General features: G+C 48.1%; 1 pseudogene; it reads right to left on the bottom strand.

Moving 5' to 3' along the window:
- Positions 1 to 13: 13 nt before the first annotated feature.
- LOC105291348 lies at positions 14 to 15,048 on the bottom strand (annotated as a pseudogene).
- Between the last annotated feature and the right edge of the window lie 921 nt (positions 15,049 to 15,969).

Raw genomic sequence — 15,969 nt, 5'->3', positions numbered from 1 at the left:
GACATGGGCAAGCTCACAAGGAGATGCTGTTCGCCACTGCAGGGTCTAGGCAGGTGTAGGGCAACAATAGGCCCCGGTTCGTTCCCTGATGTCCTGTGGGATTTGGGCCAGGTGGCTCTGGAAGGCAGTGATGCTCCGCTGAGGGGCTTCCTCAGTGAAGTGCTCATTAGGGTAGGTCCCTAGGTGCTGCTGGGGATGGCAAAGAGAAGGCTGGGACCTCTACTCCACTGCGCCGTGACCCCATCTTTCAACCCAAAGCGATTCTGGTCGATCTTAAGTCCCCCTGCCTAGGCACCCAAACCACAGAGGACCCCAGTCCACCAGAAAATTCTCTCAATGAGACGCAGACCACCACTGGAGCCCCCACCCACCTAGGAACCTAGACCACCCAAGACATGTCCTACTTGAAACATAAACCACTTAGCCACCTAGGTAAAAGCCCGCCCTAAGCCCAACTTATGCCAAACCCAGACCCATCTGAGTTCCACCTACTAGGAACCCACATTACCCCAATCCACACCCTAGAAACCTACATTACTCAGGGCCCTGCCCACGGAGGGATCCAGCATGCTAAATGCCCCTCCAAGTAACCCACTGTTTCCAGGACTCCTTCCTCACCCCACTCACTCTCCTGGACCCTGAGACTCCCTCCCATCCCCACTCTGGGCCTTGCTTACAGTATCCTTAGTTTCATTAGTGATACCCCAGACGAGCATGGCAAGTGGTTTTGATCTCAGGAAGTGAGACCACCAGGTCCGTCTGGCCTTTGGCAGTGGGTGGGGGGAGTCGCATGGTGGTAGGAATATTGGGCATCTAGGCACTGAATTCAGACTGACTCCTCACGCTCAGTAAGCACAGGACTGCCAATGCTCCTGCTAGGTTCACTCCTCCAAGGCCTGGCACTGGCTCACCTGGCCACTGTCGATAGCAGCATGGGACCCCTAAATGAGAGTAGGGTGGAGAGCATGGTGCTGAAACCCAAGGGGCTGCTGCCTTGGGGAAGTGGGGTCTAGAGGATGGAAGACTGGGATGGACACCTTACCTGAGCTCACACAGCTTAGAAAACACTTCTGGAAGATCTCCCTGACCCAGGCCTGCAGCTTTGAGTCCCTGCTCACTGCATTGTTATTTAAGTAGTAGATGCCAACAATATCAGACACAAAGCTGGGAATCCAGAAATACATGGTGACTAACTGTTGGGAGGCTATGCAGCCCATGAGTGCAAGTGAGAAAAGCTGCTAAGACCAGATGCCCCAAAAGGAGGAAACTGAGGCCAGAGAAGGAAAACGGCCAGCCACACATTGTATAAACCATTGAGCTGAGCTTCAAACCCGGAGGCTTCCATATTCACCAGGAGGTGCCAACGAAAGGCCTGAGAGCCAGAGATGGTTTGCAGGTGTGTTTTGATGGGCTGCCAAGGTTTTTTGTTTGTTTCTTTTTCAAATTGAATCAACAGCCAACATTTAAATATTAGAAAATGTCTAGTTTATCTTGGAAAATTCAAAGATCTGGCTATAGTCATAGCCGAGTTGCCATTGTCCCCATCAGAAAAACATGAGTCCTCCATCAGCCACAGTCCCTGCCCACTCCTCTGCCTTAGCTTTTTGCTGCTTACTTGCCTTGCAGGCTTTTATGTTTCAGCCTTTCGAGCTAGATCAAGCCACAGGGAAGGGTTAGACACCAGGCCCCTACTTGTTGAGATTGGTGCATTGGGTCCATCTCCCCCACTGGTTCCCAAAGGGCAGAGCTGGGTTTGTCTTGCTCACCATGGTATCTACTCCCAGCCATAGCAGGGCTCACGAAGGTGGGTGGATCCATTGCTAAGAAGAGTTTTGATACAGGCAGCTCCAGCTATGGGTGTTCATAGGCGGGGGTTCCCTGAGGTCTTCAAGGGCAGAAGGGGTATGAGCTAAGTTTGAAGAAGAGGCAGTGGTTGGAGAAGGAGAAAGGGAGAAACGGGGTGCCTGGCTTTCCTAGGCTTAGTGTGTCCTGAGGAGGAAGAATGGGGAGAGGCAGTTTCCAGAAGGGCTGAGACGCCACGGTAAACACTGCATTTCATGTGGCAAAAAATGGAGCCATGTGAATCTCATGAGCAGTGCTGCCATAAATCCCAGTGCCTGAGGAAGTTTGTTATGCAGGTTAATGGCAGGAGATAGGAACCCACATCAAGGAGTTGGGGAAGCCAGACATTAAGAACACCTGGCCAACAGGGTGGTGGCCAGAGGTACATCCCATGGGATGTATTTAGGGGGAGAAAGATTTAGATGGAAAACTTGCAAACTTCATCTATGGGGTGAATACTAATAATAGCTAAAATCAGAGAGCATTTCCTATACACCTGAGGGTTGTTCATAGGGCTTTACATTTAATCTTAATAATAAGCTATGAGGTAGTTGCTATTATTATTCTCATTTTCAGGTGATGAAACAGACACAGAGGTTAAGTGACTTGCCCAAGGTTACACAGCTGGGAAGGAAGAAGGGGAGGCAGGAAAGGGCTTCGAGATGGTAGTGTGTTTAGGCAGAAGGTGAGAGGAGGTGGGTGAACAAGTCAACAAACATGTAGCCAACGGTGAAGCTCAGGGCCTCAGTCCCTAGAGGAGCTTCACCTCTCCATGGCCACCCAGACCTGGAGCACATCATCTCAGTAGTAGTAGTGGGCGAGGTCCTGAACCTCACAGTCAGCCAATTGGTGGGGCAGGCAGAGGGAGCAGTAGGTGACAGCCTCTAGCCCTTTGGCGATCAGCTCCAGCAGCCCACCTTTCCCAGCAATGTTGACTGTAATAAACAGAGAAGCCATTGTTGCCAGGAACAGGGGGCTCAGGCCCAAACCTCAGCCCATTCCTGGCTCCCTCTGCCAGGATCTCAGGCCTTCCAGGGCTCTGACCTAGTCGATGAGCTTTCCTGGTGCAAAGAGTCCAGTGCGGGTCTGGATATTGATGTGGAAGGTGTAGCAGAAATGAGGAATGAGCAGCTGGGGAGAACCATTGTCAGAGGTTAGATGAGGCAACCCCACATACCCCACAGATCTGATCCGTGGGAGGAGGGGTCCTTCCTACCTTGAAGATGGGGTGACACATGGGCAACTGCTACAACATGAAGAAGAAAAAAAGTCTGTCACAAAGTCGGTTAAAAGCAGATGAGAGACTATCTTGTGCACCAGGAGCTCTGAGTGGTAAACTCAGATCTCGCTTGGCCAGGAGGCAGTCCTCAGCCCTGTCACTGGATAGGAGGATGGGGCTGTCTGGGCCAGGTGTCTGAGTGAGCTGAAGTTGGGGTAACAGGAGAGCGCGGGCATCAGGCAGAAACTGACTACGGAAAGTGTGGCCCATTACCCTTTCTATGGGGCCACATCACATGGTCATCTCTCTTACTAGCTGTGTGTCCCCAGGAAAGTTAATTAACCTCTCTATGACTCAGGTTTCTCATCTGTAAATGAGATTGACGATGATGATCCCTTCTTCCTTGGGTTGTTCTGAAGATTAAATGAGATAATGTTGGTGAAGTACTTGGAAGAGTGACTGCATGCAACAAGTGCCACATGAGTGTTTCCTATTGTGATCACTTCTAGTACAACAGGAGAGGAAACAGAGTTGCCGAGAGGTGAACTGACTTAAGGCCACCTCGCTGGCACATGTGGCAGAGCCTGCTTGAGCACTATGCTACTTAAACCAGTCAAAGCCATCCAGATTCTTAGTTGTGTGAGGCAGAGGAGGGAGGATGTGGAGACATCTCCCAGAAAGGGTTATGTTTTTAACTGTTGGGAATCATTGAACTGTCAAAGGTGCATGATTCATAGAGTTGATTTTGAAACCCATGTCAAGGTGCAATTTATTCTCTGACACTGAATATCACAACCTTTCCATCAAGATAGAAATCAAAATAGAAAACAGGAAAACTGGAAAAAACTAGGGAGGGGTGGATAGAATTAGATGAGACATGGTGTTTAGTACTCAGAATGGCAGCACTGGGAGGGGTAACCTTTCAGTCATCCTGAAGATATGATATGCCGTTGGGCCCCTGGTCCATCCAGGGCCCTGCCTTGCTGACTTGGATAGAGAGGATAGGCAGCAGGGGCCCACCCGGGTGCTGGAGTAGCAGGGTCGGTGGAAGGGGTGGGCAGCCACAAAGGGGGGCCCCTGTTAATGAAGTTGGGGCTGAGACCCAAGAAGATGGTGTGGTCCACCAGGTACAGAGAGTCCCCCTAAGGGAGGGAGGAGGAGGAAGGCTGAGGGGAGAGAAAGCCCTGTGCTGTTCTAAGAACCCTTGGGAATGAGAGGGAGTTACTCTGCACCCACAAGTATTTCACTTAAAGGAACCTCATTCCCTGAAGCCAGTGGGGCATTCCAGCTCAGAGCCACCTTCTGGTTCCAAAGCAAGAGATGCCCACCGAGTATTAGAGGTGCTTCTGCTGTGCACAGGCCCAAGCTTCAAGGACAGATAAGTGAGCCCTGCTGGAGAACAGTGCCTTATAATACAGTAGGCACCTTTCTGGGGTTGAGCCACACCTCATCCCAGTAGCCCACATGGTGGGGAATAGCTGCTCCGGGAAACACTCAGCTGACCGACTGTAGAGCATCCTCAGTAACCATGACAACTGAGTTTCTGAGCTGTGGGGTCCTGCCAAATGCATGGAACATGGCAAAGTACCAAGAGAGAGAGAATTCCCCACTCAGCCCTGCCCCCTCATCCCTTGCCACTGCAGAACAATGCCTCTCCCTCTAGTGATGAGCAGGAGACACTGACACAGGAAGAAGCTGAGCTAGCTGAGACAGGAGGATGGACAGGAGTGAGAGGAGATGAAGGGCACCAGGGCTGGGTAGGAGAAATGGGGTCTGAGGGACTGGGAGCCTGGGCATCTGGGCACCTGAAGGCACTGGGAGGAAAGGGAGGGAGGCTGGACCTCTGGGTCCCTCACTTCCAGCTTAGCCTTCAGTCTGGTTCTGGGGCCCGGCACGGAGGCCACCATGGCATCAGTGACAGGGAAGTTCTTTAGGAGGCAGTGACAGCGGCAGATCAGGACTGGGTTGAAGACATTCAGGAACTGGAAGGTGAAGAAGATGTCCTTCCACCAATGTTCAAACATAGGTGGGTGTGGGGAGGGTCACCCTGGCCCCCAGGGATCCAGGTCCCCTGCCTCTAGCACTGTCATCACTCTGAGGACCCAGATCTCCAGCTTCCCAGCCTGGTCACTTTCTGATATTCCATTTCTCATACCCTATCTGGTTCCTTAGAAAATACGGAATTGGAAGTTTGGGTTCTACCTGAGGAGTCACTGATTCCCTTAGCCCTCCTCCATTTCGGGAGTCTCAGACACTTTGTAGTGTGCACTAAGAAAGCATTTAGAATTCAGTAGAATGTGATAAATCAGAAGACTGAGGAATGCTGGATGCCAGCAGAGCCCATCCTTTTAGCCCATCGTTCCTGGCCTCTGCTCTATGGGAGTCCATCCAATTCCCTGGTAAAATTTACCAGGTCCTGAAACTTTCCATGAGACAGTCTGGACAATCTATTAAACCAGAATGTTCATTCACAAAGAGAGTTTGTGTCACTTTGGGGTGTGGTGCCAGTGCTAGGGTTTTTGAGCCAAGGTTCATTATGTATAGTGTGAACCGAAGGTCAGAATGTGCAGATGGACCCACAGTTTTCAAGTCTTCATGCAAGGCACCAGGCCCCAATCCAGCAGGTGGTAATTTTGAAAGGAAAAAGTCTTTCTGCCTCAGATGTATTTTCCTAATTTGCTGAAGATATTCACCAGAAAGATATTTCCAATTGGTCAGAGCAACTCAGTGTTAGAAACAGTTTGAAGATGTAGTTATGAAGTCATTGGAGGGGGATGAACAGCTAACAGACCCCAAGGCCCTAACTTAATTTTACCAGCTTTAGGAGCTTGGCTTGCTACAGAACAGAGATCGCAGGTGTCCAGAGATGGTGGAAAAGCAGCACTTGCACCAAGAATTCTTTGTACTTGCCTTGATTAAAAAGTAGAGTTCTTAGAACTTACTTTATGGTCGTTCTTGCTGAAGCCTTGTGGGTGAGAATGGCTCTGAGAACAGTGGGCCTTCGCGCATCTTGAGGGAAGATATTTGGGACGGGGCATACTCCCTGGGACGCTCAGCCCCTACCAGAAGCCAATACTGCCGGCAGCCCAGGGTGACAGAAAGTGTACCTTCTCTTCTTGGAGCAGGAATGAGTGGCAGTGCAGGAGGAGTCTTGAGATTTCCAAATGTTCCGATTCCAGCTCCCTGAGTCTCAGTCTTGCAAGACCACTAAAGACCCTCTGGCCTTGCCACAGCCTGTGCACCCTCCCTTACATCCCAAATCACATAGGTGATTTGGAGAAGATGAAGGTGCTTTGGATCTCTTCTATGCTTCTCAAAGGCAGTCGGCTGCCCAGCAGTCCCTTCAGCTTCAGAGTGATATTCCTGAGGAAAGAAAGGCAGAATGGCGCAGGCTGGGAGGGAAACTCCTGCAGTGAGGGAGATGTCAGGTGGGGCAGGCAGGCTCATCAGAAGAGTAGGTAGAATTTCTGGCTGACTTCTTTGGTGACTGAGTAGTGCAAGTCGGCACTGAGCTCCTCGAGGTTTTCTGCATCCGGGCAGTGGAGCATCCCCAGAAAAACTCACTCCACTTGTAAAAGGCAGAGATGGAGGGAGGAGCAAGATGCTGATGGCTGGATCTCACCTGTCAGGACTGGAAAGGGGAATAATCTCTACCCGGCGCCTGCGATCCTGCATCCCATCCAGCTCTCCTCCGGGATCCTCCCCTTCCTCCAGGGCGCCGGGGAGGGCTGGGGGATCCGGAGAGGTACCCCAGGTTGCAGCTCCACCGAGGGAAGAGTGCGCTTCAGTCCGGGCTCAAAGTCCTCTCCCCGGCCCACAGTTTAACCTCTGCTCCTTTTGCAGGAGCCCTGGCTGGCCTCCACCTCTCCCGACTTGGGTCTGCTTTTGGCTCTGGGGACACTCCTTGTCTTCTCTTCCAGATGACTCCTCCCTAGTGCCCCAGGAGTGAACTGTGGGAGCCTTCTCCTCTGCATCTCTGCCCTGTTCACTCCCAGCCCTGGAGGGAGGTGCCGGGTAAACCACTCTGAGTAGTGGACATGTCCCGCTGCCAGCTCGATCCTTTTCTCCATTTCTGTGTTTCTTGTCACCCGCCGTGTCTTCAGTGCTTTCTCAGGTGGGTGGAGGTGTGTGTTTGTGAGGGGATTCGTTCTCTATTCTCCCTGGGTAGAGAGCTAAGGTGTCTGGAAGTCCAACATGGATGAGAGGTGGTGGGGGGATTACAAGGATAGGCAGGAGACTGGAAGAGGACCAGCAAGAAGCGATTGGGGCTCTAGGCAATGTGAGAGTGGGACATGGAGCTTCTCTGTTCAGCCTGTCAAAGTATAATTTTCAAAAAAAATTAAAAACATGATTCATACAAGTTAGAATGAATAAGATTCAAAGATTTAATTCGACTAGGCAACCATGAATGGTTGAGGAGCTAGGTATTTATAGGCAATTTTATAAAGAAATGTACCTACAATTGCCAGGTTAGATACAAAGCTAGTTAATGTCCTACAGAATAAGCTATAACTTTTCAAGTTATCTTTTTATATATATATTTTTTTCCCTGAACAGAAAGTTAAATATCCTTGAAATATCAAGCAGTTGTCTCCTTGCCTTTATCAATTTGGGATAATTTTTCTTAACAAGGCTGTCTTCAGGCAATCAAATGGATCTTTTTCCAGGTTCCTCCTCACTTTTTCTCTCAAACCCCCACGTCCTTATTCCTCACATGGACCTGCTGTACAATCCCACTCCATTTCTTAAACAACAGATGGATATGCGTCCTTCCAGACCTTTTTCTTGGCATTGGTATTGATTTACACACTTAGCTTATTTTTCTAAATATAAGAGGGCTCATACTAGGCATCACTGTGTGCTTTGTTTTCCACTTGTGGAAACAATACGCTGTGGATGTTTTTTCCAAGTCGGCAATTATAGATTGACTTCGTTAATGGCTACATTATTTTTCACAGTAGGACAATATCCTAATTTAAGGTTTCCTTTCTGATGGACATTCAAGTTAAAATTGTTTTTTTCTATTACAATATTGCATAGAACATCATTATAAACCTTTCTTTGGGCAAATGTGGAAATTTTCAGTTGGATACCTTCTTATATGTGGTTTACTGGATTACTTTTTTTTTTTTTTTTAATTTGGATTGAGACTACCAAAGAGTTCTCCTTCTAAGCAAGGGCAGTTTAACACCCTTGACAATTCTGAATACACTTCTCTAATGACTAGTGAAGTTAAATATCTTTTTACATGTTTATTAGACATTTAGGTTTATTTTATGACCTGTCTTTTTTGAATTTCATGTTATATTCTTTGCCCTCTTTTCTTCTAGATTATTAATTTGTAGACGCCTTTTATATATTTCAGATATTTACTGTTTGTTGCAATTGTTTCTTTCACTGGTTGCTTGCCTTTCATTTTCATGTTTGTAACACCTGGCTCGGCATTGTCTCATCAACCCTTCAGCAAAAGGAGTTCATCGTCCTAATAGTTCATTGTGCTAATGTGTTAGCGTCTTGTATCTCTGTTTCTATCCTTTTTGCTGCTACCTACCCATACCCTAGTCCTCCTCTTTCTTTGGTGACTCACTCCACCTTGTTCTGGAACATTAGACAGGGAGTGGCAGTAAGCTGGGGTCCTGCTTACCTTCCACCTTCCACTCTACACTCCTTCCTCTCTTCTCTTTCTATGACTCTCTCATTCCCCAACTGAAATACCTGGGTTAGTAGAGGCAGAAGTATGGGGTGGTGAAGAGAGAGCTGGTTTTTCCCCTCTGGCCAGCTCACCCAGCTAGAGCAAGGGTCGCCACAGCACGACTTTGGGTCCTGGATGCTCAAAACTTCATTGTCCATGAGGAAGTTCCCACTCTGGGCCAAAGGGACCACCATCCTGAAGAGTTAATTGAGTGTCTCTAGAGGTGAATGTTACCTGTAACAATCTTCTCTTTTTATGGCTGGAAGGCCAAGAACCCAAAGACTAGAAGTGTGTGTGTGTGTGTGTGTGTGTGTGTGTGAGAGAGAGAGAGAGAGAGAGAGAGAGAGAGAGAGAGAGAGAGAGAGAGAAATCAGAGGAACTCACGGAGCCTGGGCATCAGAGGTGGTGGAGGCTTCCCAAGGAAGTTTGGGGACTGACTGCTGTGATTTCCACTATTGCACTGCCTTGGGTTCTCCAATTTCTCCAGGAGATGATAGTTGATCCCAAAAGACATGTATTGAAACAAATATCAGTTTATTGATTGGGTAGAACTGCCCTCCAACTCACCAGTTCATCCAACCATTCATCCATCTATCCATCCATGCATACATACATCCAATTATTTATTCTTCCTTCATCATCATTAAGCATTTTTTGGTATCTTTCATGTGTCATTACAGCGCTGGGCATCAGGCATATAAAATTGAACAAGACCCAGTTCCTGCCTTTAAGAAACTTGGGGTCTAGTTAGGGAGACACACTAAATAGAAAAGAAATAGAAAAGGGCACAGAAGGATTTTAGGAATTACTTGTGTATTAATTTCTCTATTCAATACCTACTTACTGCAATTATGAACCCCGTCCTCATGAGCTTACAGTTTAGTGACAGAGGTGAGGACAGATATCATGCCTTCTGGAACATGCCTCCAAGGTAGCCTCAAGGGCAAGAGAAGAATGGAAGAGGCATACCAGTTCTTAACTGTCTGGAGGTGATATACATCACTTCCTCTCACAGTACATCAGAATTGATCAATTGGGCCCAACCTAACTGAAAGGTAGACTGGAAAATATTGGGAACACCTAAGATATTTGGTGAGCACAAATTCATTCTGCCATAGCAACCAATGGTTTCTGCCACTTCAAGTTAAGTCAAACAGCCTCTCCTTCATGGCATTTGAATATTGAGGCAAATGATTCAAGAACAACAAGAACTGTATGATTTCATTCACATGTGAGATATAAAACAGAAAGCAACAAGCAAACAAACAAAGACTCAGGCTCAGACTACAGTATAGTGGTTACCAGAGGGGAAGGAGTTTGGGAGGAGATACAAGAGGGTAGAGGTGGTCAAATACATGGTGACAGAAGGAGACTTGACTTTGGGTGATGCGCACACAATGCAATACACAGATGATGTATTGTAGAATTGTACACTGGAAACTTATAAAACCTTATTAACCAATGTCACTCCAATAACTTTAATAAAATTAAAAAATAATAATTCAAGGACAAAAATGGTAGGAGCTTCATCATTCCAATGGCAGTGCCTGAAAGGAATGCCCATTGGTTCCTATGCCCAGAGCTTTCCAGGTCCCAGTCCTTCCTGAGGACTTTGTTTAACTCTTTCTTTGATTCCTCAAAGCACTCAGTTTCTTTTTTATGCATTCTTTTATTGCTTGAATTAGCAGACATTGTTTTCTGTTGCTTGAAACCAAATAAATTTAACAGCTACATATTTCCAAATCATTTTTGGAACACTGAACCTCAATAAAAAATGAGCAGTTCAAGTGCTGCTTACTGATCAACACTGCACTTTCTGAAGCATTGTTCTATTTATTTCAATGGTCATGTTTATGCAATCATTTGAATATGTATTTTGCATTTTGTCCACATTCTTACATAAAAATAAGTGAAACTGAAAACCCAAAGTACTGACACCTGCAATATGAGACAGAAATCATTAGGTGAATTCAGAGGGACACGTTTTTAGATTTTTGGCCTTAATAGATGCCCACAGAATTGAAAAAAAGAAACAAAAAGGAATGTATGTGGAATGCTGTAATTTCATCATTAAGGATAAAATTGAGAATGCAACATATGGTTAGTGATATCATAATATTCTCTAATTCTCTGGAAATAAAAACTTCTTATAATATGCGAGCCTTTTGTCTAACTTTGTGGCAAGTTTTTAAGAAAGTATATGTGGGCACTACCTACATGCCCTGAGCATCATCATGTCCTCCTCCTTCTGCCCTGCTTCCAGTAACTCTTTCTCAGTGGGTTGTTCATTTTAAAGCTAGAACCATTGGTCACGATCAACCTCTTCCGCAGTTTTTGGGCTGGCAGCTTCTTGTGTTGCTGAGCAGCCTATGAGAGGGCTGCACTGTATCAGGTGACCATTAGGTCCAATGAGCTGTGGTCAGTGAGATTAGGGGCAAGATTATGTGTTTCCCATCCCCCCCTTTGGTAATATAATATAAAAATGTGAAGCAAAGCAAAGTCACAAAACCTTTCAAGGGGGTTGTAGATATGTAGGCACATTGAGGTCTGGAGTCTTTAAAAGGCATGGGGTGCTGTCCTGTGAGATTCTGTTCTCTGTGTTTCCATTTTGTTGTATGTCAGGGTGTGTTACAAGGGGACCTGGCTGTCTTAGGAGAGGCATATGGGAGCCCATTTTTCTGGGTGGCAGTTAGCCTACAGCGATGTGGTCAAAATGTTATCACTCAGGGTCCTGCTCTCCAGGGGATTTAGGTGGAGACACTGCTCTCGATGAGGGGAGGGTCCAGGTAGGTGTAGGGCAATGGTAGGCTGCTGGGCTTCCTTGACAAAGTACCCATCTGGGTAAGTGCCCAGGGGCCACCGGAGACCAGCCACAAGGTTAGGTGAAGGGGCTGCTGTCACCTGCCTTAGCCCTCTACCCAGAGGAACCTGAAGCAGCCCTGTCTGAGCCTTATTGATGCCCCCTCCCCAAAATAGTGATGATTACTGCAGGCAGCTCATGGGAGATGAAAACTGAAGTCAGAGTTTTAAAGGGTGGCCAGCCACCTGGAGCATGATCACACTTTGCCTTTGCAGCTAAGGGTGACTCTGTATCATCTCATTGGGCCATTTGACCCTCCTTGTGAGATATCCAAGGCTTGTGTGTCCAAGGTTTAGTGAAGTGAGGGGACCTCACCTCTTGATGGAAGAGTCTGGACTGGAAACGATACCCCTTCCCTTACTCCAGAGCTGGCCTGGCTCCCAGCTCCATGGTCACTCCCTCTCCAGGCTCTTTATTCAGTAATCAGAGGGTAATGATGATATCACATATGGCATTGACAGGTGGGAGAGTGGCTATGAACCCCTCCAGGCTTGTCTGGCTTTTGAAAGTGGGTAGTGGCAGCTGCATGGTGGGCGGCAGGTTGGGCATCCAGGCACCAAAGTCAAAATGAAAGCCGCGAGGCCAGAGTGAGGCCTAGGAGCCAGGCCCCTTTCATCCCACCACCCCTGGCACTGACCCTTCTCACCTGCCCTGCACTGATACCAGAGTGCTTGGCTGAATATCACCATGGTGACACAGTGCACCAAGGCTTCTCGGGTCTCCAGGGAGGAGGGCATACCTGCAGGGAAAGCTGGCCTGGGGTTGGGACTACCAGGGTTCTGAGGACCGTGCTGCAGAGGCCTGAGGGTGAGGCTGAGGTGCCTGTACCTGCACTCTCCATGCCTAGGAAGCCCTCAGAGAAGATCTCCCACACCCAGGCCTAGAGTTTGCTGTCATCGTGGATGGACATGTCACTAGGGTAATAGATGCTGGTTATTTTGGAGACAAAGCTTCAAAGTGCACCCAGTTTCTGTTCAGTCTCAGAACTTCAAATCTACCCTCTTTGAAGAGCACCCTGCCCAGTGTTGTTAATGTTCAGCCCTCTTGGTTGAGAGTCTCCCTGGGCCCTCTCTCTCCTTTCCAGTCTTCCTGCGTCCCCGCAACCCCCAGTTCTTTGCGGACGGCCCCCTCACCACTCCACCTTATCCCAGCTCTGCATTCCTGTAGTAGTAGCCTGAGATGTCTTCGACAATTCAGTTCCTGATATCCTTGGGCAGACACAGACTAGACTATTTCAGCTGTTCTATGTTCCTCTGTATCAGCTTGGAAAAGCCCCCAATGCCAAAGCCTGTGGACTAGGAGATAGGACTCCTGGGTACCAGAGCCCCTACCCCAGAAGCAGGAGGTAGTACTGGTCGGGGAGACAGATCCACTCCCAACCCAGAATCCCATATTCTTCGAAATGAAGGACTTGCCACTCCATCTTCCCTAAAGTAGCTCTTACCCTGTCCACTACCTAGCCAGAGGTGATGAGCAGTTTGCAGGCAAGCACGTTGATATGCAGGATGCACCATGTGTGTGGGATTAGCAGCTATAAAGGCTGGAAAGGACAAGCTAGGGGAGGCTTGTGTGTCTCTGGCCTCAGAGCAACCCCTAGAGAGGCACCCGATCATGTAAATCACTCATGAAAAGAGATGACAGGGACAAAAGAGGTAGACCAGGACAGAAAACAGGGATCCAGGCCCAGTGACAGAGCCTTGGCTCCACCAGCATCTTGTTCTGTGATCTTAGGCCTGAGCCTTCCTTTCTCTGGGCATCAGATCATTGAGAAAATGGTGGGGGCAGGAGGGGGGTTGCTGATTTAAATGAACACCAGGGGCCTTCTAGCTTTGGGACCCTGTGATTTCTTAATCCCTAGGCAGGCAAAGCATTGTGACAATCAGAGCCTGAGGGTCTGGCAATGTGGAACTGTCCCCTGGAGCCTACCTCTGAGTGCCAGGCCCTGGAAGCTGCAGATGGTCATTAAAAATCAGCCTGGGTTAAAAAGGGCAGAGTAGGGCCTGCAGTTGGGACCCAGGCTAGCTAAGCAAGAATCAGAGCTGAGCAGCCATGGACTCGCTGTGGGGGAAACCCTGACCTTCACAGAGAAGATGCCTCAGGTACCTGGGGGAAATGACTCTGGACTATTTGAAGTTTAGCAGAGCCCAAGTACCTACAAAGCTTACCTTCAAGACATGAGTCCTTCTCAGGGCTCCCCTAACCCTGCAGAACACCTGTTGGTCCCTCGAAGCCATGTTCACTCCCTGGCATCTGCCAGCCCCAAGTTTCTCCTTTCTTAGAAGCTGGGCTTCTGTGATGGCTGTTGGCTGTTGGTCTGATCTTCCATAAGATGGGAACCTCTTTGGGGAACAACCTGCTTTCACAGGTGGCCCCCTCTCATGCCCCAGTCCCTGGTCACCTCACCTCAACTCAGGGCCTGCTAGAAAGCAGGCTTCTAGGGGAATTGTGCATGGAGATGCAGGGGAAGCAGGATGGGGGCTCTGCACCCCAGCCTGGAAGGATAGGGCCATATATGGACAGGCTGCTTAGAAGAGGCGCTGCCAGAGGCAGACCAAGGCTCAAGGACCTGAAAGCTAAAGGCATAGTCTAGGCCATCTTGCTGACCCACTGACCTTGAAGAATAAGTGGCAGTGGGGCAGCTGGTGCAGCATAGCCATGGAAAAGACCTCAGGCAGCAGATAGTCACGCAACAGGTGTGTGAGTGCCTCATGGACAGAGAACTCTGCATTGCACACCCATATCTTGGCCAGCAGCCAATCCCACTTCTCGTCAGTGGGCAAGAAGATGGGGCTGTTGGGCCCGGGGGTCTGGCTTAGCCGTAGGAGAGGACAGTAGGGAAAGAGGCGTCCATGAGTGTCTGCCAACCACTCAGTTGGACTCTTCCCCACTCCTGCTATGCCTCACCCCCTGCCCAGCTGCTGACCTGGATGGCAAGGGGCAGCAGGGATCCACACATCCTGGGCATGGTATAGCAGGATCATTGGGTCTGCAGAGAATGGAGGCTTTCCATTAATGACATTGGTATGGATACCAGAGAGGATGCTATGATCCACCAGGAACAGAGAGCCCCTCTGAGAATGTGAGAAAAGGAGCCGTGGCTGCCATTCGGCTTTCTAAAAGATGGGATGGGGAGTATTCAGGGCCAGGAGAGGAGTATGCATGGGAAAGGGCACACAGCATATAATTGGTCCTCAGCAAATGTTAATACTATCCTTTCTAGCAGGGGATGGGCCTAAAAGTACTGCGATGGGGGAGTGCAGAGCCTGGACCCCTGAACCCTTCACCTTCAGCTCAGTCTGCAAGACTGGTCCTGAGGCCCAGCTTGGAGGCCACCGTGGTATCAGTGACAGTGATGGATCAGCATGGGGTTGAGGCCATTCAGGAACTGGGAGGCAAAAAAGTATCCTCCTACCAGTGCTCAAAAATGTACTCTGCAGGAGAGTAAGGGAGATGGGGACAGGGTCATCCCAGTCCCCAGGTCTCCCCCTGAATTTCACAGCAGAGTTGCTTCTGGGTTCATCCTAGGACCATTCTCTTCTCAGGGTGACCTCCTCTCACCCCTGGGCTTCAGCCACTCCCTAAGAGCAAATCTTAGCCCCTATCCCACCTGTCACACTGAAAGTCAAGAAGCCTAAGAGGTCAATCTGGATGTTTGGTTTGGACCTTACTCACCTAGTAGAACATGAATTTTTTATTCTGGAAATTTTGAACAGTTTCTCCGGGAGAAAGTAAAATGTCAGTGGGAAAACTGGAAATCTTGTTCACATTGAATGCTTCAAAAATAAAATCACAGTTGTTTCTGAGAAATAGTTCTCAAAAAGATATTTGAAATATTTTACCAAGAAATACCTTAAGAAGGATAGTTTTCATGTTTGGCTTTATGTAGTTGCATCTAACAAGGAGACTTATGAACTTGTTACTTCAAATTAATCAAGATAAAGCTTGGATCCGAGTCAGAGGGCTAGGTAAAGCCACCCTTTATAGGGTTTTGCTTACTAATAAGACAAAGGAAGCATCTAGAAATAGATTTCTAGTGTATTGGTGAATAAACAACCCTCTACTCTGTAATAAATAAATAAATAAATCGGCATGTAGGGTGATTTTTCTTCAGAACCACTGTCCTTGAACATTTGTTTACATTCTGACCAACAGCCCCAGATGATCTGAGCTGGCAGAGTCTTCTGAAAGTTGTCATCTAATCCTTCAAGATATAGTTGAAGAAATCAGAGCTCTGATTGGGAAAGGAAATTACTTGATATTTAAAAATGTCAGTTGGATCATCTGAACCCCTGAATGATTAGCTCTTGCTTATCTTTATCTTCCTTCCTTCCTTCCTTCCTTCCTTCCTTCCTTCCT

Source organism: Pteropus vampyrus, unplaced genomic scaffold (assembly GCF_000151845.1).
Source record: "Pteropus vampyrus isolate Shadow unplaced genomic scaffold, Pvam_2.0 Scaffold44, whole genome shotgun sequence".
NCBI classification, from domain to species: Eukaryota; Metazoa; Chordata; class Mammalia; order Chiroptera; family Pteropodidae; genus Pteropus; species Pteropus vampyrus.
Note: the sequence above shows the minus strand (reverse complement) of the source record. Positions and strands in the feature narration are given on the sequence as shown.